The sequence below is a fragment of the Rhinolophus hipposideros genome (assembly GCF_964194185.1).
Source record: "Rhinolophus hipposideros genome assembly, chromosome: 15".
NCBI classification, from domain to species: Eukaryota; Metazoa; Chordata; class Mammalia; order Chiroptera; family Rhinolophidae; genus Rhinolophus; species Rhinolophus hipposideros.
Genome location: NC_138061.1, coordinates 65,019,559 through 65,041,479, shown reverse-complemented (window position 1 = coordinate 65,041,479; position 21,921 = coordinate 65,019,559). Strand labels below are relative to the sequence as shown.

General features: G+C 40.1%; 1 protein-coding gene across 5 annotated transcripts in view; it reads right to left on the bottom strand.

Annotated features, from left to right (window-relative positions):
* ZFAND4 (zinc finger AN1-type containing 4) overlaps positions 1-21,921 on the bottom strand; it is a 103,322-nt gene that overhangs the window by 67,594 nt on the left and 13,807 nt on the right. Inside the window, exon 1 of one of the 5 annotated variants that reach the window (XM_081075248.1) lies at positions 19,643-19,736. The exons of the other annotated variants lie outside the window; for them this stretch is intronic. The gene's annotated coding sequence lies outside the window, so the exon portion shown is untranslated. Of the gene's footprint in view, positions 1-19,642; positions 19,737-21,921 lie in introns of those variants that run through there. 5 annotated transcript variants of the gene reach the window in all.

The following is a 21,921-nucleotide window of genomic DNA, read 5'->3' as shown; positions in this document are numbered from 1 at the left end:
TTATCCTTTCAATCTCTCAGTTCTCTATCCTCATCCCAACAAGAGACCCCCCAAAATTCCTCCCATTTTGTTTGCATATGAACAGTATACTCATCATTTTATATCACTGGGAGAAAGAAGGCTGTGGTCCTGCTCTAATAGTCATGCTTTAAGGGACTTGACATCTACTCCAGGTAACTTTTATAGGGATTCCTCCCAAAGTTCTCACTCAAAGAAAAATTCTGGAATCAGTTGTTAAAATAATAATGTTTTCAAATACCAGTAGTAGAAAGACACTTCCTTAACTTAAGGGGAAAAAAGAAACGGAATCTACCAAAAAAACTTTAAAACCACACTATTCCCTTAAGATAACATGGGTGTACATAAGAATGAGTAGAATATAAAGGAAGCATTTTCAGTAACTGAAGTCACTCACTGTCATAGTTCTTAGAGCAGTAGTTTTACTCATTCTCTTCCCTACAAAATCAGTGAAAATATTAATATAAAAAGTTCCACCCTCAAATAACAAAAAGAAGTACACATAATTTGAGATCACAGTTTATAAAGATTTCCTACCAAATGTAACAGAGAAATGTGAGGAAAAACTAAGGAGAGCAATGAGAACCAGCAGTGGCTCCTCAGACACATGGAAAGGGGTGCTTCCCTTAAAGTATAGCAGAGGCTTTGGTTTCCAGTTAAGATGGAATAACAGAGACCAAATGTATCCTCCTGCCTGAAGTAATAAAAATAAAACAAGACAAATATTTGAAACTATGGATTCCGAGACACTTGAACATCAAGCAATAAAAAGAAAGTGATCTCTGAAAGGTGGTAAACAAATCAAGTGAACCCCAAGATTGCCCAGCTTACTTCTCTGAGAGAACTTCCATGCCATGCACAGAGAGGGGAAATTGAGGTGAATATCAGCAGACTCAGAGAGCTGAAAAGTAGAGCTAAGAGTCCAGGGACACAAAGGCAGAGAAGAGTTCATTGAGCAGAAGAGTACGAGAGAGAAAAGAACGACAAAACAGATGCACAGAGGGTGCCATTTGAATATTACGCAAAACACTAATCAGCATGTGCTTATACGGAAACTACCTCAGGGTAAGAAAGAACCATCTGAAAGAGAACACTGCACAGCACTCACACAGGACTGGACTGTTAAAAAATCTCAAAATTCATCTAGCAATGGGTAGCACATTCAGGAAGATCTTACCTCAGTAATAGGGAATAATTAGACCTAAAGTGAATATTGGTCCAGTCACACTTAAAAAATTGTAAAATCAAGAACAGAAAAGATCAAACTGATTCAAAGTAATTTAAATAAATCACAAAATAAAGTTCAAGAAGATCTGTAGAATACAAAAATATCCAGCACCCAAAAGAAAATTCACAATGTCAGGCATCTGGTCAAAGATTTCCAGGCATGCAAATAAACATAAAAACACAATATCTCATCAGAAAAAAATAATCAAAGACACACAAAACTTACAAAGATGCAAGAATTACCAGAGAAGAATATTAAAAGTTATTATATTTATACTCTATATGTTCAAAAAGTGAAGTAGAGACAAAAAAGACTTTAAAAGACTCAATTCAAACTTTTAGAGATAAAAACTACAATTCCAGGATGAAAATTACACTAGATGGGACAAACGACAAATTAGAATTTGGAGAAAAATAAATGGTGAAGTTGAAGACATAGCAACAGAGAAACTAAGCAAAACGAAACAGGGAACAACAAAAAGTGTCAGGAAAAAAACAATGAAGAAAACATCAGTAAGCTGTGGAACAACTTCAAGCCACCTACTATACCAGTACCTTGAGTCTGCAAAAAAGAAGAGACAGAAGGGAGAACAACAAAAAACACTTTTTAAATAATGGTTTAAAATTTTCCAAACTTGAAGAAAACTATAAAACGCACAGATCCTAAACACAACATTTAGAAAACCATAGAAAGATATAACATTAATCATTTTGCTCAAAACCAGTGATAAAGGGAAAATCTTAGAAGCAGCCAGAAAAATATAAAGATATCTACATACAGAAATAAAATAAGGATGATAGAATTTTTCTTAAACTATTCCAGAAGACAGCAAAGCAACATATTTAATGTACTGAGAAGAAAAAAAAAAAAAAGTCAAGCTAGAATGCTTTCTCAGCTAAAACAACTTTAAAAATACCCAGATGAGGATGTTGGGGGAAACAGTGGAGTAAGGAAATCTAAAAGTACATCTCCCATAAAAGAAACTGAAAAATGGCAAAAACTGTCAAAATCAACATTTAAAGAACTCTGGCAAAAACTGTCAAAATCAACATTTAAAGAACTCTGGAAATTGACCAACTGCTTATAACAACTCAGCAAGTACTTATTACAAAAAATGTATGCTAAAATTTGTTAAGAGCAATGAGCTCTTTTGTGGTATTTTAATTCACACTAACCCAGCCTCTACTCCCCAGGTCTGCAGCAGTCTTCAAATTAACAGCTTTGTTCTCAGCACCAGTACCAGGGGGAACACAAAGAACATCATTCACACAAAAAAAATTAAAATTATTTGTTTTGAGTTATCTGGTGCCTTACTAGGAGATCCTTTCAAATGGCTTTCTTTATCTCACCTAACTCAGAACTTACTCAGCACTAAAAGCCATTACCAGAGGGGCTTTTGTTCAAAGCATTAATGAGCAAATGTTATAGTTGTTGCATCCTGATGAAATGAAAAAAGTTGGGGAAAACAACTTAGATTAATCAAACATGTTGGGAGGGGAAGGAAGTTGAATAAGGTGCTGTCATACTCCTCTTACATACTCCTGGGAACCTAGAAGGTACCACACATGCTCAAGGGTGTGCAAATGCTCAGTTGAGAGCTGAGAAGGCACTGAGCTCTCAGTTCTCTCTAACTTTCAGGTACTACATAGCCAGGATGGGAAGACTAAAACAGAGCTGTAAACTTCCTGGCCAGGTGTTGAAGGTGTGCCCCAACACACAAACACATAGAGTCCCTAAGAGAATGTTTTATTCCAGTCATTTAAAAAAGTCTCTGTCCACTCAACTGACCATTATGATAATGCTAATGAAACAAAGACTGCATGGCCACAAACATAAAAAAAAAAAGAACAGATTTTACATAATTAATTCAGAGGGGAAATAAACCCTGGGGAGGAGGAAAATCTAATCATCTTATATCCAGAGTTGTCACATTGTGATTAAAATGTTGAAAACCAGTCAAGTTTCAACAAAAACTACAAAGCACATAAAGAACAAAAACAAGTAAACAAAACACACAAACAGTAAACCCAGACAGTACAGCCTATACACTGGGGAAAAGCAAATAATAGTAAAAATTTGTCTCTGAGGAAACAGAAGTTAGATTTATTAGACAAAGACTTGAAGTCAGTTATTTTAAACATGTTACAAGAGCTGAAGGAAATCAGGAACAAAGAATGAAAGAAAACCATATCTTACCAAATAGAGAATATCAATAAATATTTTAGAAATAATAAAGCTAAATAGATATTATAGAGGTCAAAAGTACAATAACTGAAATGAAAAATTCACTAGAGAGGCTCAACACCAGATTTGAGCTGGCAGAAGACAGAAGTAGTGAACTTTAATGTAGGTTGCTTGACTACCTGCTCTGAAAAACATAGAGGAAAAAGAATGATGAGAAGTCAACAGTGCCTAAGAGACCTGTAGAACAGCATGAAGCATACCGTTTGCATAATGGGAGTTCTAGAAGGAAAAAGATAGAGAAAGGCACAGAAAGAATAGTTGAAGAAATAATGGCCCCCAAATTCCCAAATTTGATGAAAAAAAAACATTAACCTACGTATCCAAGCATCTCAATGAACTCTAATCGGATAAATTCAAAGAGATAGACAGTGAGATACAGCATAATTAAACTCTCAAAAACAAAGACAGAGAATCTAGAAAGCAGCAAGAGAGAAGCTACTTATCATGGGAAGGGATACTCAATAAGATTAACAGCTGTTTCTCATCAGAAACCATGGAAAACAGAACACAGAGAGATGACATATTCAAAGTGCTGACAGAAAAAAGAAACTACCAACTAATATTCTATATACAATGAACTTAACCTGTAAAAATGAGTATAGAAAAAGACAATCCCAGACAAACAAAAACTGAGAGTTCGTCATTAACAGACCTGTCATACAAAAAGTGCTAAATGGATTACTGAATCAATTTCCCTCATGGTAATCAGTCCATTCAGGTTTTCTGTTTCTTCTTGAGTTAGCCTCTAGAAAATTCGTACACCTCTAGAAAATTGTCCATTTCTTCCAGATTGTCAAATTTGTTGGCATATAGTTGCTCATAGTAATTTCTTAAAAATTTTTGTATTTCTGCAGTGTCTGTCGTCACTTCTCCTCTTTCATTTCTGATTTTATTAATTTGGGTCCTCTCTCTCTTTTTTTTAATGAGTCTGGCTAAAGCTTTGTCAATTTTGTTTATCTTCTCTAAGAACCAACTCTTGGATTCGTTGATCTTTTGTATTTTTTTCTGGTTTCTATTTCATTTATTTCTGTTCTGATCTTTATTATCTCCTTCCTTGTGCTCCCTTTGGGTTTATTTTGCTGTTCTTTTTCCAGATCCCTTAAGTGTGAAGATAAACTGTTGATTAGTGATGTTTCTTATTTCTTTAGGTAGGCCTGCAATGCTATGAATTTCCCTCTTAGAACTGCTTTCGCGGCATCCCATAGATTTTGGGTCGTCATGTTTTCATTTTCGTTTGTCTCTAGATATCTTTTGATTTCTTCCTTGATCTTCCTTGATTTCTTCCTTGATCACCCATTCATTATTTAGTAACGTTATTCAGCCTCCATGAATTGGTGTGTCTTCCAGTTTTTTTCTCCTGTAGTTCATTTCTAATTTCATAGCACTGTGGTCAGAGAAGACAATTGGTATGATTTCAATTTTCTTAAATTTATCAAGACTTGTTTTGTGGCCTAACATATAGTCTAACTTAGAAAATATTCCATGTGCGCTTGAGAAGAACGTGTATTTTTGCAGCATTGGGGTGAAATGTTCTGAAAATATCGATTAAATCCAAGTGGTCCAATGTATCATTTAAGGCCGTTGTTCCCATATTGATTTTCTGTCTGGAAGACCTGTCCCTTGTTGTCAGAGGTGTGTTGAAGTCCCCTACTATGATAGTGTTACTGTTGATCTCCGTCTTTATGTCAGTCAATATCTGTTTTACATATTTAGGTGCTCCTAGGTTGGGGGCATAGATGTTTACTAGGGTTATGTCCTCTTGTCGGATCGATCCCTTTATTATTATATAGTGCCCATCTTTGTCTTTTAATATGTTCTTCATTTTAAAGTCTATTTTGCAAGATATAAGTATTGCAATTACAGCTTTTTTCTCATTTCCATTTGCATGAAATATCTTACTCCAACCTTTACTTTCAGCCTGTCTGTGTCTTTTGATCTGAGGTGAGTCTCTTGTATACAGCATATACAAGGGTCTTGCTTTCTTATCCACTCAGTCACCCTATGTCTCTATTGGAGCATTTAATCCATTTACATTTAAAGTGATTATTGATAGGTACATAGTTATTGCCATATTTAAATTTGTAGTTAGATGGTTTTCATGTTTCTTTTATTTACAGAAGTTCTTTTAGTATTTCTTGCAATGCTGGCTTGGTGGTAATAAATTCCTTTAGCTTATTCTTTTCTGGGAAGCTCTTTATCTCTCCATCAACTTTAAATAATAGCCTTGCTGGATTAAGCAATCTAGGTTGTAGGCCTTTGTGTTCCATCACTTTGAGTATCTCCTGCCACTCCCTCCTGGGAGTGAAAGTTTCTGTAGAAAAATCATTTGATAGTCTTATGGGAGTTCCCTTGCATGTAACGCTCTGTCTTTCTCTTGCTGCTTTTAGGATTCTCTCTTTGTCTTTAACCTTTGCCATTTTAACTATAATGTGTCTTGGTGTGGACCTGTTTGGGTTTATCCTGGTTGGAACTCTCTGCACTTCCTGGGCTTGTGTGTTGCTTTCCTTCATCAGGTTAGGGAAGTTTTCGGACATTATTACTTCAAATATGTTCTCAATCCCTTGCTTCCTCTCTTCACATTCTGGTATTCCTATGATGCGCAAGTTGTTGCGCTTGATGTTCCCCCAGACGTCTCTTAAACCATCTTCATTGTTTTTTATTCATTTTTCTTTCTGTTGTTCTGTATGTGTGATCTCTGCTAACTTGTCTTCTAAGTCGCTGATTCGATCCTCTGCTTCAATTAACCTGCTGTTAATTCCTTCAAGTGATTTCCTTATTTTGGTAATTGTGTTCTTTAGTTCTAACTGGTTGTTTGTTATGATTTCTATATCCTTCTTTATGTCGTCTCTAAGCTCCTTAAACATTCTTATCACCAGCGTTCTGAACTCAGTCTCTGATAGGTTGGTTACCTCTGTTTCATTTGGTTCCACTTCTGGAGGTTTCTTCTGTTCTTTTATTTGGGACATGTTTCTTTGTTTCCCTATTCTGGCTGACTCTCTGTGTTTGCTTTGATGTATTAGGTAGATCCCCTAAAGTTCTTAGTTCTTGCTGGGTTATCTTATGTAGTATGTGTCCTTTATATTTGACTTGCACTACTTCGTTCTTCTCCTCTGCATGTGCTCCAAAGGTGACTCTTGTGTTGTGTACATTGTCCTGTTAAAGAAGATCTTTAATTGCTTTTCGCTTGTGAGTAGGTGGGATTAACTCCTAGGCTGACTAGCTGTGAGACTTGGCTCTGCCCACCGCAGGGTGTTCTGCTGCGTGAGGGTTAACTGCTTAAATGTGGTTTGGCCTCTATGGGCTCTTGTGCCTAAGAGAATTCCCTCTGGGTGTGTGACTTGTAGGTCAAACCCGGTAGTACTCTGGTTTGGTCCAGAGTTGGCCTCTGGATATGTTGAATCTTGTGCCTCTCAAGCTGGGCCCTCCTGGCTTTTGTGTTCTCTGTTCCGTCCTGGGTTCCCCTGCGTTTCTGCACCTGCGAATGCCGGCTGCGTTTCCACCGCTGCAGATTGTCTGTGTGTCTTTTGATCTGAATTCAATCTTTTGTACGCAGCATATGGAAGGGTCTTCCTGTTTTTATCCATTCAGTGACCCTATGTCTAATTGGAGCATTTAGTCCATTTACATTTAAAGTAATTATTGGTAGGTTGTAGTTTTTGCCATTTTATTGTTTTCTGATTGTTTTTGTAGTTCTTCTCTGTTCCTTCCTTATTCTTGATCTTTATAATAAGGGAAATCATAGTGTATGTGTTCCTCTATGATTTGCTTTTTTATACACTATTGTTGTTCATGTACCCATGTCACGCATGAAACTATTATTCCATTAGTTTTCCCTATTGTAATCTATTCCTTAGAATTCAATTCCAGTATATGACTGTGGGGACAGAACCAGGAGTGCAGTTTCCAGGCTCTCAGCCTCACGTGGACAGGTGCTGGCTCAGGTAGTAAATGGCCATCAACTGTGATGGATGGCCATCAGCTGTGGCTAGTTGGCCGTCAGCTGTAACCAGTGAGCCATTGGCCACTAATATAACTGCTGTGGCTACGCTGACAGCAAATGGGGGGGGGGACTAGCAAGAAGATGGTGGCTGGCAAGCGCGGATTGCAGTTAGCATAGCGGAGTGTGGGTTGCGGATTGCAGAGTAGTGGACGGCAGGCTGTGGATAGTGTGGCTCCTGCTGCCTGTGTCTCCAACCCAGCCGCCAGTGAGAATATAGCATGACTCCCCTATCCATGGCTCCATGGGTGTTCCTTTTTGGCCTCACCATGTCCTGCATTCCTATGTGGGGAGCGGAACCAGAGACCCCGCCTGCCACCTGGCATGACAATGACAAATATATTTACATATACCACAATTTATCCATTCTAGTGTACTCATTTGAGTTGTTTCTAGAATTTTGACATTACCAAGAAGACTACTATGACTATCCCTCTACATGGCTTTTCCATGTTTCTCCTTAAAATGTATTTTACATAATAACTTTACTAATATAGAAACACTAACTTTCTTCAGGTTAATATTAAACTGGTATATCTTTTTCAATTCTTTTACTTTCAACATTTTGGGGTCCTTATATTTCAGATTAGGTCTCTTATAAACAGCAATTCGTACGGACTTTTTGTAAAAGTCCTCTATCAGTTTTCTTTTAAATAGAGAGCTTTATCCATTTTACATTATTGGAATTACTGATATATTTCTGTTCATTTTTATTCTCTTACTTTGTGCTTTCTAATTGTCCTGCTGTAATTACCTGACTCTTATGTGTATTATTCAGATAGAAGAAGGTAAAGTACTTCTATCATTTGGAAATTACATAACTCTATTTCTAATCTCTAGTGATTACTCTAGAAATTTAAGTGATCACATTTAACAAAATAAATTCTAAAGCTAATCGCATCTTTACCCTCTTCATAAACAATACTAGTGAGAGCCTTAGCACTCTCATTACAAACTCCACCTTGACTTATATGTCATTGTTACCAGAATTTTAAATCATTTTTTCAAACCTTCGTATATTATTGTTTTATTAAGTAAATGCTTATTTAGAGTCATCCATAAATATGCCATTTTGATAACCATTCCACCTTGCATCATCAACTTCCTTTAGGAATCGTTTGCCTTCTAAGATATATCCTTCAGAAATTCCTTTAGCAAGAAATTGTTAAGAAATTCAAGTTTTGTTTTTTCTGGGGATATCTTTATTTTGTCCTCATCTTTGAAAGAAAGATAAATTCAGTTCTAGGTAAAGATTGTTATTTCTCTCAACACTGTGAAAATAATATTCCACTGTCTACTAGTTTCTATTATTGTGGTTAAAAAGTCAATTGTCATATCCAGATCTTGGTTTCTAATACCATACTCCAATAAAAGGAACGAGGGCTCTTCAAAGAAATGGCTAATTCTGACAGGGCAAGAAATACACAAGATAATCCTAGAACATCTTGACTACACTGGCTGGACTACAGCATCTGGCACTACCAGAAAGTAGGTGGGAAGACAAAACAAAACAACCACTAACATTACAGTTCTGGGTTTGAGAAACAAATAATTTATCTCTGAGCTGACTTCCCATTGTGCTTAGGTACCAGATTCTCTCTCCTTTCCCCTTTGTCTCAAGCTATGGGGTCATCTGAGATAGGGAGATGCTTTTGGAAGAAATGTCTGCTCTACTGCCTGTTCTTCAAGATGGAATGTTGTCATCTCAGGCCTAGACTGACAGCAAACCACCAAAAGCTAGACAAAAGGCATGGTACAGATTTTCTCAAAGAGCTCTCAGAAGGAACCAACAGTGCCAATACTTTGATCTTGAACTTCTAACCTCTAGAACTCTGAAATAATAAATTCCTGTTCTTTAAGCCACCCAGTTTGTAGTACTTTGCTATGGCAGCCCTATCAAACTAATACAATACTAAAAATGGTGAATTTTACAATACGTAAATTATACCTTTATAAAAAAAATGGAGATAGAGAGTTTATTAGAGAAAAATGAAAACATGTTCAGTAGTATTAGTTAGCATAATGGGAACGTGTATAAATTACAAAAAGTGATTGAATCTATCTAATCCTATATATTTCTATGGTTGCAGAGTCTCTATTATAATTTTTTAAATGATAAAATAAATATTTTTGACAAAACAAACACTTAGAATTTAATGACAATTAAATTCAACTTAAAAACTTGTAGGATATAGTTAACACAGTTTTTCTTTTCTCTAAGGATTTTAAGTTTCCTTTTCTTTTAGTTTCCTTTCCCCCAGTTTCTTTGCTCCTACACCACCCCCCTCACCGTTTAATTATTTTGTAAATCAGTTTATTTACACTTTTGGATTGTAATCATTGAAACCCAATGTTCTTTCTAACCCATTCTGGGCCCAGCTCCTGGACAATTAATACCACCTTAATGACCGGTTGGATGGCCACAGGCTCCACAGAGCTGACGGCCTTTCCATCACGTAGCCACCTCACATCAATAGCTTTGAGTTCTGCTCATTAGGCCAACACTTTTAAATTTATTAATTAAAATCTATTTTTCCTTATTCAGGGGCCTTGGGGATACAGATAATACCCCAACAAGATTACATGTTCCAACCAAGGAAGTCAACATGGTCTTCCAGGCAGATCTTGAGACCCCGTCCTCTCATCTAAGATCAGATAGGATGAGATTTCCGTGAATTCCTCAATAGGTAGGGATAGCTCAATGCCCATGCCCAGCAGGAAGCAGATACATAAGAAAAGACCTCCTGTCCCTCAACTTCCCATAGAGATTTTACAGGGATCACATGTCTCTAGGGGAAGACAAAGCAGGTAGTTAAAGACAGGCATTGTTGTCTCTGCATTCCTGCATGTCCAACACAACCCACAGAATGTGACTGCCCAAAATTTACCCTTTTCATTATAATTATCCACTGCTATAAGAAAACAAATGGGTACAAAATACCCATCTAGATTAAACCAGTCACTCACACCTGCACAGTAAAGTCTACAACGACCTTCATTTCACCTGGGCCTCATTATACCATTATTATAACATCACATACATGCCCGGAAGTTCATTAATATCATTATAACAGACTGAATTCTAGGAAGGAACATGTGCAGTCTAAAAAGATGAAGTAATAGCCTCTTGTCAATCATAGGTGTCAATCAAGTGGTCCCACACCTGGAGAGGAACAGTCCATCCTAGAGAAAAAAAGGGATAAAAACTCCAAGTCCTCACCAGTCAGCACCTTTTGAGCCTTTTGAGCCACACCTTTGCTCAGGCCCGCTTCTATCCTTTTGAAGTATACTTTCTCTTCTAATAATGGGCCCTTCGGCCACTGCCTTTTTCTCAGGCCCACTCCTACCTATTTGGAGTGTACTTTTTCTTCTAATAAACTGCTCTTTCACCACTTTATTTCCGTGTTTCATTCAATTCTTTGCTCAAGACGCCAAGAACCTGGACACCATGCCAAGGAGGGCCACCCTCCAGCAATGTAGCAGCTAGGATTCCGGTAACAAAAGAAAATATTAAATCATAAATGGTCACATTAAAAACAAAGTTCAGACTTCCAGTTTCAGTTGCAACATGTTGAGAGCTTTTAAGTTGCCACCCCCAGCCTTACAACAAGGAAAAAGATGAACAAACTGAAAACCAACAACTTTTCTTGGAGCCATCAGTAAATGAGGTAGGAGGGCAAACCATCAGCCCAAAATCTAAAGAGATGGGCAAATCCAGAGAGTAGAAACCAAGATCTGCTTACATTATGCAGAAACAGACTAGAGACATAAACTGAAAGGAACACCTCAGTGTTCACTTTGATGATCTGGTGGAAGCTGCAGATGGATGAGCATGAGACTGGGGAATTCCTGGGGGCCACAGTCTTGAGGGAGCACCCATACCTTTCAGTTTTATCAATAGAAACAACATCAGGTTCTCACTCTCAAGAATCAAGAAAAATCCCTTTGTAGCTCAGGCAGAGGGAGGGGAAACATAAACATTATGAAAAAGCTCAGAGCATTCTCTATAATAAAGGCCTATCACTTTACCAGAGCCAGAGCCCACCTGGGGGAAGGGCATTTTAGTGATTCCTGATCCCTCTAGTTTTCCTATCTTAAGTGATTATGGGGAGGGGCAGGGGAGAAGCTAAGAAATATCTTGAAAGTCACAGCCCAGGGACACAGGCCCACTAAAAGACTGAGATTTAATCAACGATTATAGGTAGTTTCCTTCCCCCAATATTTTACTACCACACTAATAGGGTTCTAGTATAACAACAGTGGATTACAAGTGAAAGAGCTACAAGACACAGACTTGTTCTAAGGAGGAGTTCTTAGGAAAACCCAAAGACAACAGGGGAGAAAAAACAAGGAAACTAGAGGAATTTGAAGTCTCTGTTACTTACAGCCACAATAAACATTAAACACAGCCCAACTCCTAGCCAGTTTAATATAAAAGCTTACATTAAAGGCCTATTTACCTCAGTTACCATTAACTGATACAGTACATCCAGCTTTCAACAAAAAATTACAAAGCATGCTACAAGACAAGAAAAAATGCAATCTCAAGAAACAAAACAAACATTAGAACCAGACTCATATATGACAGAGATTTTGAAATTATCAGACAGGGAAATTAAAATAACTATGATTAATATACTAAGGAATTTAATGGAAAAGTAGACAAGATAAAACAGATGGGTAATACAGGCAACAGAGACTGAAACTATAAGAAAGTATAAGTATATACTACAGATAAAAAACACTAACAAAAATGAAAAATGCCTTCGATGGGTTTGCTCATTAGCAGACTAGGTATGGCAAGAAAAGAAAAAGTGAGCTTAAAGAAATGTCAATACAAACTTCCCAAATTTAAATGTAAAGAGAAAAAAGAGAAAAAAAGCAGAACATTCAAGAACTGTGGGAAAATTTCAAAAGGTGTAACTGGAATACTATAAGAAAGAGAAAATGGCACAGAAGAAAGATTTTAAGTAATAATGGCCCAGTATTTTTCAAAATTAATGAGATACACCAAAGCACAGATCGGGAAGAGCTCAGAGAACACCAAACTGAATAAAATTTAAAAATCTCCACGTAGACATATTATATCAAACTGCAGAATAGCAAAGACAAATAGAAAATATTTAAAGAAGCCAGAGGAAAAAACACATGGATAATAATTACAGGGAACTTCTCATCAGAAATCCTGCAAGCAACAATAGAGTGGAGTGAAATATAAAGTGTTGAAAGAAAAATACCTAGAAATTATCCTTCAAAAGTAGGGAGAAATAGACTTGCTCAGATAAACAAAATTGAGGGAATCTGTTGCCAGTACACTTGTCTTGCAAGAAATGTTAAAAGAAATTCTTCAGAGAGAAAGAAAATATGTCAGAAACTCAGATCTACATAAAAAAAGAAAGATCATCAAAGAAGAAATAAATGAAGGTAAAATAAAAACTTTGACTAGTTTTCTGACTCATTGATCTAACAGATAATAGTTTGTTCAAGATAATAGTAATAACAATGTACAGATGACAATGACTTATAAATGAAATGAATGATAGCAATGATACAGGGAGAAGAGGGGGAATTAGGAATATTTAGTTATTATAAAGTAATTGCAATACCTGTGAAGAGGTATAGTATAACTTGAAAGTACACTTGGATTAGCTCTAAATGTATAGTGTGAACTCTAGCACAACCCCCCAAAAAAGTTTAAAAAGTGTAAATGATAGGAAAGGAGGGGAAATAGAACCATATAAAATGATCAGTTAAAACCATAAAAAGCAGAAAAGAGTATAAAACAAAAATAGGAACAAAGAACAAGGGCAACAAATAGAAAACTTACAAATACGGTAGTTATTAATCCAACTATATGAATAATCATTTTAAACATAAATTGCCTTAAGTAAAACAATGAATAGACAGAGATCATCAAACTGGATCAAAAATAGACTCAACTACAGTGTTGTCTAAGAGAAATCCACTTACAGATAAAGATACATATAAATTAAAAGTACAGTCATCCCTCGGTATCCACAGGGGACTGGTTCTAGGACCACCTTCAGATACCAAAATCTGTGGATGCTCAAGTTCGTTATATTAGGTTGGTGCAAAAGTAATTGCGGGTTTTGCAATTATTTTTAACCTCTTAAACCGCAATATTTTGCACCAACCTAATATAAAATGGCATAAAACGATGTACACAGCTATAACTCTGCATCCACGGATTTCCAACCACAGATTGAAAATACTATTTTAGATCCAAGGTTGGTTGTATCAGCAGGTGCAAAACCCACAGATATGGAGAGCCTACTGAATAAGGATGGATACAATTTTATTTGTCAATTATACCTCAAGAAAGCTGGGGGGTAAAAAGTAAAGGGATGAAGAAAGATATGTAGGCTAACACTAACCAAAATAAAGCTGGAGTAACTAAATTAATTGTAGACAGAGCAGATTTCAGAGCAAGGAAAGTTATCCGGGATAAAGAGGGGCATTACATGATAAAGGAGTCAATTCTCCAAAGAGACATAACAATCCTTACTTTGTATGGACACCATCAGCTATCAAAACTTATAAATTATATTATAATAAATAAGACAGTATAATATTGGTATAGAGCTAGATAAAGATCAGATCAAAGAGCTATATAAATAAAAATGTAATACATGACAGATATGAAATTAGTCAGAAAAGATTAAGCTAATTCAGTAAGTGGTTTTAGATAACCAATTATCTATATAGTGAAAAAAATGGATCCCTATGTGATACTGTATCAGTCAGAATAAAGTACAGATAACCCCCGTATAACACGGCACTTCTATAAGACTGTTTCGCTCTCACACCATTCGAGAATTTGGGAAAACCCTCGTACAACACGGCATACTAGAACACGGTTTCACTTTAACACGGTTTGAGAATTACAGAAATTCCCAAATAACACAGAGTGTAATAAGAGCTTTTAAGAGCAAAAAGTATCTCATTCGAAATTAGGGAAACCCCCGAATAACACGGAACGTAATAAGAGCTTTTAAGAGTAAGAGATATCTAAGGGACAGAGTCCCAGAGAGCAGTTTCCAGGCTCTCAGGCTCACGTGGGGAGGTGGTGGCTCAGGTAGTGAATGACCATCAACTATGAGTGGTTGGCCGTCAGCTGTAACCGGTTGGCCAATCGGCTACTGATATAACTGCGCGGCTGCATTGATTGGTTGGTTGGTTGGTTGGCAGGCAGAGAAGTGAATGGCAGACTGTGGATAGTGTGGATACTACTGCGTGAGTCTCGCCCAGCCACCAGAGAGAATATAGTGGTATGACTCCCTTACCTATGGCTCCATGGTGTTCCTTTTTGGCCTCACCATGTCCTGCATTCTTATGTGGGGAGCGAGACCAGAGACCCCACATGACACACAGCATGACAAATGGCACAGTGAGCAGGGTATGGTGCCTGGCGAAGCTTTCCGGCATGTGAAAGCTCAGCTTCAGGAGACCCGTGAGGAGCTGCGGAAGGAACGGGAGGCGCGGTCTGCCAGGGAGACTCACACCCCAGATGGCACACCACCCTCTTGGCCATACAAGGCCTCACCTTCCTTTTGATAATCTGCTGCTGCCATAGGCTCTGAGGGTTGCGGACATCTTGCACTGGGGCCTCCACCCAATTGGACACCTGAAGCTATGAGCAAGATTCCGACCAGGTAGGAATGGCGTCTGACTCTGGGCAGGAGAAGAGCTGGCCCCCACATAGTGTGTGGTACACAGTAGCCACAGTTCTCAGAAGTTGGACCCCTGAGGAAGGGTGGGAGGACACGGATGGCTCTCCGGCCAGCATGAAGAGGGCTCTGCAGGTTCTGGCTGAGTGGTTGCTGAAGGAAGCAAAGGGTAGGCCGTATGTGCCTCACTGCCTTGCGTCGTAACATGGAGGACGGGCTTAATGAAATAGGTCAGGTGCCGAATCAGCAGCCCTGGGGGGAGGCGTTAGAAGCTGGGGACCATCGGTTGGAGGAGGTTCTCACCATAGTGCATCATAACTCCGAGGAAGCGCTTGCTGGAATAGCACAGGTGCAGGACCAGATGTCCCGGTGGGAGGCGCTGGAAGCTCGGGTCCGCTTGTTAGAGGAGGAGCCCCACAGTGGAGACTTTGAGACAGAGGCAGATGACACGAGAGGAGACACTGTAGCTCCCAATCCCCAAGCCTGGCCAATCTTGAAGCAAAAGGTAAAGCATGAGCAACCTTTGGGCCCTGGGGGCGTTGCTGCCGGTAACCCAGCTGTGACTGAGTTCACAACCTACACCCCTTACACTCCCACTGAGTTGCAGGAGCTGGGGGGGCGGGGGCGGTACAGACGGAGCCCAGTCTCGGCTTAGCTACTATGTTTATGGGATGAGGGTGCAGACAGCACTCTCTGCTCCCCAGGCGAGATAGAAAAGCTGGCCTCCATGACGGTGCATCCGTCCCTGCGACAAAGGTTACAGAACTGCCATAGGTTGGCCCAAGACCAGGGCAACCATTCTCTACTGGAGTGGCTCACTGCTGCGGTACGCACAGTATGGGGACAGGCTGGCGAGCTGCCAGACACTGTGAGTCAATGGCAATCATATACTGAACTTACTTAAATCATCTGTGAAGTGGGTATGAGACATGCTATGTTCAACCCTAATATGCCGGGGCCAGATGATAAGCGTTTTACAACCAGCATGAGAAATCTGGTTATGGATACTGCCTCTGCAAGTGCTTTTGGATCCTTGGTTGCCATTCTTAGGCCCTATGTGGGGCGGCAGATCCGTGAAGTTACAACTGCCATGGCCACTCTAGGGGATGTTGAAAGACTGCGGCAAAGGAAGTTAAGACAGGAGGTCTGGGAAGTTGAGATCTGGAAGCCCAAATCAAGAGTAAAGGGGCGAGGTCGCGAGCCTCAGAGAGTGACACACACGCAGATGTGGCGTGATCTCGTGGCAGCAGGGGTTGATGGGGAAAAAATAGACCCACAACCCAATGCACTCCTGCTGGAACTTTGGAAACAGTTGCGTCCGGAACAGCAATTCCGGAGAGGCCTAAAGGAGAAGTCCGGGAAAGCGCGACTTGTGTCCCTCCAGGACTTCATGCGGCTGCTTGAGGCCAACTCCTTTCAGCTTGATTAGGGGTGGGGCCAAGGTACCCAGTCAGAGGGGACGAGCAGGGACCGGAGCGCCCACATGGAACTATCCATACATTGGTCCCCTTCTAATGTGCAGAGCGTTTTGGCCCTAGTTGACACTGGTGCAGACTGCAGTCTTGTCTATGGGAACTCAGAACTGTTCCCTGGACCAGCAATCTGCATTGATAGCTATGGGGGAAAGACAGTGATGGTAAAAGCTGTTTCCTTACCACTGCGTATAGGAAGGCTTCCCCCCCCCCCTCCTCCCGGTACCTACAAGGAGTATGTCTCCCCCATTCCGAAATATATTCTAGGAGTGGACGTGCTACATGGCCTCAGTTTACAGATGTTGGTGGAAGAGTTCCATCTCCGTATGGGTGTGGTGAAAGCGGTTGACACGTTGGCATGCTCACCACCCTCCTCAAGTGTTGCCGCAGCCCCAGTGTGTGGTTACAGTGCGACAGTACCACCTGCCAGGAGGACAGGAGGAAATTGGTCGTACAATTTTGGTATTGGAGAAGTCACAGGGCCCCTCATGGAAGACGCTTGTCGCGCAGATTGTGAGGCAAGACCTTGGAGGGGTGGAGTGTGGGGACAGAGTCCCAGAGAGCAGTTTCCAGGCTCTCAGGCTCACATGGGGAGGTGCTGGCTCAGGTAGTAAATGACTATCAACTGTGATTGGTTGGCTGTCAGCTGTAACCAGTTAGCCAATTGGCTACTGATGTAACTGTGGGGCTGTGTTGATTGGTGGTTGGTTGGTTGGTTAGTTGGTTGGTTGGTTGGTTGGTTGGCAGGCAAAGAAGTGAATGGCGGTATGCGGATCATGTGGATACTACTGCGTGTGTCTCGCCTAGCCGCCAGAGAGAATATAGTGGTATGACTCCCATATCTATGGCTCCGTTGGTGTTCCATTTTGGTCTCAACATATCCTGCATTCTTATGTGGGGAGCGGGACCAGAGACCCCACATGACACACAGCTTGACAATATCTTATTTGAAATTAGGGAAACCCCCGAATAACACGGAACATAATAAAAGATTTTAAGAGCGAAAGATATCTCCTTTGAAATTTTTCATTAGAGCATGAATGTCGTATCAGATTTGACTACAGAATTTTAAAATTTATTAGAATTTTAAATCCATTTTGTTCGTGGAGTATTAAGTTCAGAGGATGAAGATATCTTGTCAAAAAATGGTGCTTAGGCTGGCCTGGTGGCTCAGGCGGTTAGAGCTCCATGCTCCTAACTCCGAAGGCTGCCAGTTTGATTCCCACATGGGCCAGTGGGCTCTCAACTACAAGGCTGCCAGTTCAATTCCTCGAGTCCTGCAAAGGATGGTGGGCAGCGCCCCCTGCAACTAAGATTGAACACGGCTCAACTAAGATTGAGTTGCCGCTGAGATCCCGGATGGCTCAGTTGGTTGGAGCACACCTTCTCAACCACAAGGTTGCCGGTTCGACTCCCACAAGGGATGGTGGGCTGCGCACCCTGCAACTAGCAACGGCAACTGGACCTGGAGCTGAGCTGCGCCCTCCACAATTAAGACTGAAAGGACAACAACTTGAAGCTGAATGGCACCCTCCACAACTAAGATTGAAAGGACAACAACTTGACTTGGAAAAAAGTCCTGGGAGTACACTGTTCCCCCAATAAAGTCCTGTACCCCTTCCCCAATTAAAAAAACTTCTTAAAAAAAATGGTGCTTAGTAGTGATGACAAAGAAAACATTATTATACTTTTATTATACTTTTGGTGAAAATTGCTTTAATAAAGATATTTCTCTTAATTATAAAAATAGTATGTTTTTTAATTTTTGGAACCTAACCCCCTGTTTTTGTACTAGTTCTTTGTTTCATATAACATGAGTCACATAACACAGCATTTTTTCAGAACCTAACAACCGTGTTATACAGGGGTTACCTGTAGGTTATGCTGAACCTACCCTAAACCACCCTAAAATGCCAGTGGCTTAAAACAAAGATTTCCTTCTTGCTCAAGTTACATGTCCACTGCATATCGGCCAGGGATCTGCTCACTATAATCACTCAGGGACGCAGGCTGAGAGAAACTTCCCATTCACAGCTCACTGGCCAGAACTAATAATAGGGATTCACCTACGCAGAAGAGGGCCAGGAAAACAATCCTATCCCATTCAGAGAAGTCTTTATTAGAGAGCACTAATGCCAATTACTGTAGATGGCCAGTCCAGGGAATCCACTGCCCATGGAAATAAAGAACAAATGACAACAATCCCTTACGTTTCTTGGCACGTTTTTTTCTTTCCAAATTCCACTGGATTGTGTTTCACATCCTCTGAGCGATACGTATACTCTCTTTTGCAGACTACTGCTCTAGGTAATGACAAGCTTCAAATAATTGGCCTTCTCTAGAAACTCGGAGGGCAAGATTACATCTCCTCCCAAGGGCACAGCTCTTATATTCTCGGATACATACTGTGCTGTCTCCACAGACTATTTCCCCCGATAAAGAACATAGATGCTCTGCTAAACACTTTACATTTATTAACTCAGATATCCTAAGAACAACTCCTAGTTATTCCCATTTAAAATGAGTAAAACAGAGTGACCCGTTAGCTCAATTGGTTAGAACGTGGTGCTGGTAACACAAAGGTTGCCGGTTCAATCCCTGCATGGGCCACTGTGAGCTGTGCCCTCCTTTCAAAAAATAAAAAATGAAATAAAATGAGCAAAACTGAGGGAAAGACAGGGTTAAGTAAGTTCCTCAGTAGGTGATCTGAAGTCAGTGCTCCCATGCCTTCCAGGCCCACTGGAAGCCCCCCGTAGGTACTGCTCCTTTCTCACTACAGCCTCATCATTCCTCCTCCAGAACACTCCTTCAGCCCTTCTTCCACAGTCCCCTCCATCTACCTTTCCATCCCCCACTGGGTTCTAGTTCTGAACTTAACGAAGGCTGCCTAAAAGGAAAAACCATCTGGCAGAGCAACCATTTCCCCTAAGGATTAAACCAAGCAGTGTCACCTCTCCCTACTCCATATCACTCTGTTTTGGAGAGTCTTACCCACCACGTTAGCCCCAAATGTCTTCCTGACAGAAGAAATGTCTTCCTTCCAGTAGAAATAGAAAGATCACCCACGAAAGGATTCAAACTGATTTTTTCATGATGGATGCCCTCTTGAAGCCTGCTGAAGAATAGAATGATTGTCACTGCCCATGAGCTGCAAGAAGTTACAAGAAAGAAGATCTGAAACCGTAAAACTCCTAGAAGAAAATACAGGAAGTAAATTTGCAAACATTACCCTTAGTAATATTTTTACTGATATACCGCCTCAGGCAAGGGAAGTAAAAGGAAAAATAAACATATAGTATTACATCAAACTCAAAAATTTTTCACAGCAAAGGAAACCATCAATAAAAAGAAATGGCATCCTACTGAATGGGAGAAGATAATTGCCAATGATACATCTGATAAGGGATTAACATCCAAAATTTATTTAAAAACTCCTTCAACTCAACACCAAAAAAACAAACAACCCAATTAAAAAATGGACTGGCCCGGTGGCTCAGGCGGTTGGAGCTCCATGCTCCTAACTCCAAAGGCTGCCGGTTCCATTCCCACATGGGCCAATGGGATCTCAACCACAAGGCTGCCGGTTCAACAACTCGAGTCCCTCAAGGGATGGTGGGCTCCGCCCCCTGCAACTAAGATTGAACACGGCACCTTGAGCTGAGCTGCCGCTGAGCTCCCGGATGGCTCACAAGGTTGCCAGTTCGACTCCAGCAAGGGATAGCGGGCTGCAACCCCTGCCACTAGCAACAATAACTGGACCTGGAGCTGAGCTGCGCCCTCCACAACTAAGATTGAAAGGACAACAACTTGACTTGGAGAAAGAAAAAGTCCTAGAAGTACACACTGTTCCTCAATAAAGTCCTGTTCCACTTCCCCAATAAAATCTTTTTTAAAAAAGTGGGCATAGGACATGAAGAGACATTTCTCTAAAGAGGACATACAGATGGCCAACAAACATGAAAAGATACTCAACCTCACTAATCATTAGAGAAATGCAAATAAAAACCACAATGAGATACCACCTCACCCCAGTCAGGATAACTATCATCAACAAATCAGCAAACAACAAGTGCTGGTGAGGTTGTAAAGAAAAGGGAACCCTGGTGCATTGTTGGTGGGATTGCAGACTGGTGTAGCTACTATGGAAATCAGTATGGAGGTATCTGGAAACCGGAAATGGAACTACCTTATGACCCAGCAATTCCACTCCTGGGCATCCATCCAAAGAAATCCAAATCGCTAATTCGAAAAAATATATGCACCCCTATGTTTATTGCATCACTATTTACAATAGCCAAGACATGGAAACAACCGAAATGCCCATCGGTAGATGTCTGGATTAAGACACTGCAGTACATTTATACAATGGAGTATTACTCAGCCATAAGGAAGAATGAAATCGTACCATTTGCAACAATATGCACGGACCTAGAGGGTATTATGCTAAGTGAAATAAGTCAGACGGAGAAAGACAAATACTATATGATCTCACTTATGTGTGGAATCTAAAGAACAGAATAAATGAGTAAACTAATCAGAACTAGTCTCAGAAATACAGAGAAAAAACTGATGTGCTAGATGTGAGTGGGGTGGGAATGAGGGAGAAGGTGAGGGGATTAGAAAGCACAAATTGGTTGCCACAATATTACCACAGGAATATGAAAGACAGTTTGGGGAATATAGTCAATAATGTTGTAAAGATTTTGTAGGGTGTCAGATGGACACACATCTTAAGACCACTTCAGGGACGGTGTAAATGCCTGACCACTGTGCTGTACACCTGAGGCTGAAACTGAATAACAATGGATGTCAACTCTAATTTTATATATGTATGGTCACAGGAAGTGGAGTACAGCATAGGGAACATAATCAATGGAATTGTAACAGCTATATACGACGTCAGAGGAATAGTAGATTGGGGGAGGGGAGTTGTGAGGGGTATGAATGTCTAACTATGACATTGTTTTGTACACCTGAAGCTAATTTTTAAAAAATTTACAAGAAAGTATGGAGAATAAGAGGAAAGGAAGGGGTGAAGGGTATGAGGATGAATAATGGGCATAGGAATTAAGCTATTGACCACTAGTGGTAGGTGTTATGGACTGAACTGTGTCTCTCCGCAAATTGGTATATTGAAACCTGAACTCCAAATGTGATACTATTTGGAGATGGGGCCTTTGGGAGGTAATTAGATGAAGTCATGAAGGTGAGACCTCAGGGTGGGATCAGTACCCTTATAAAAAGAAACATCAGAGAACTCGTGTATGTCCTCTC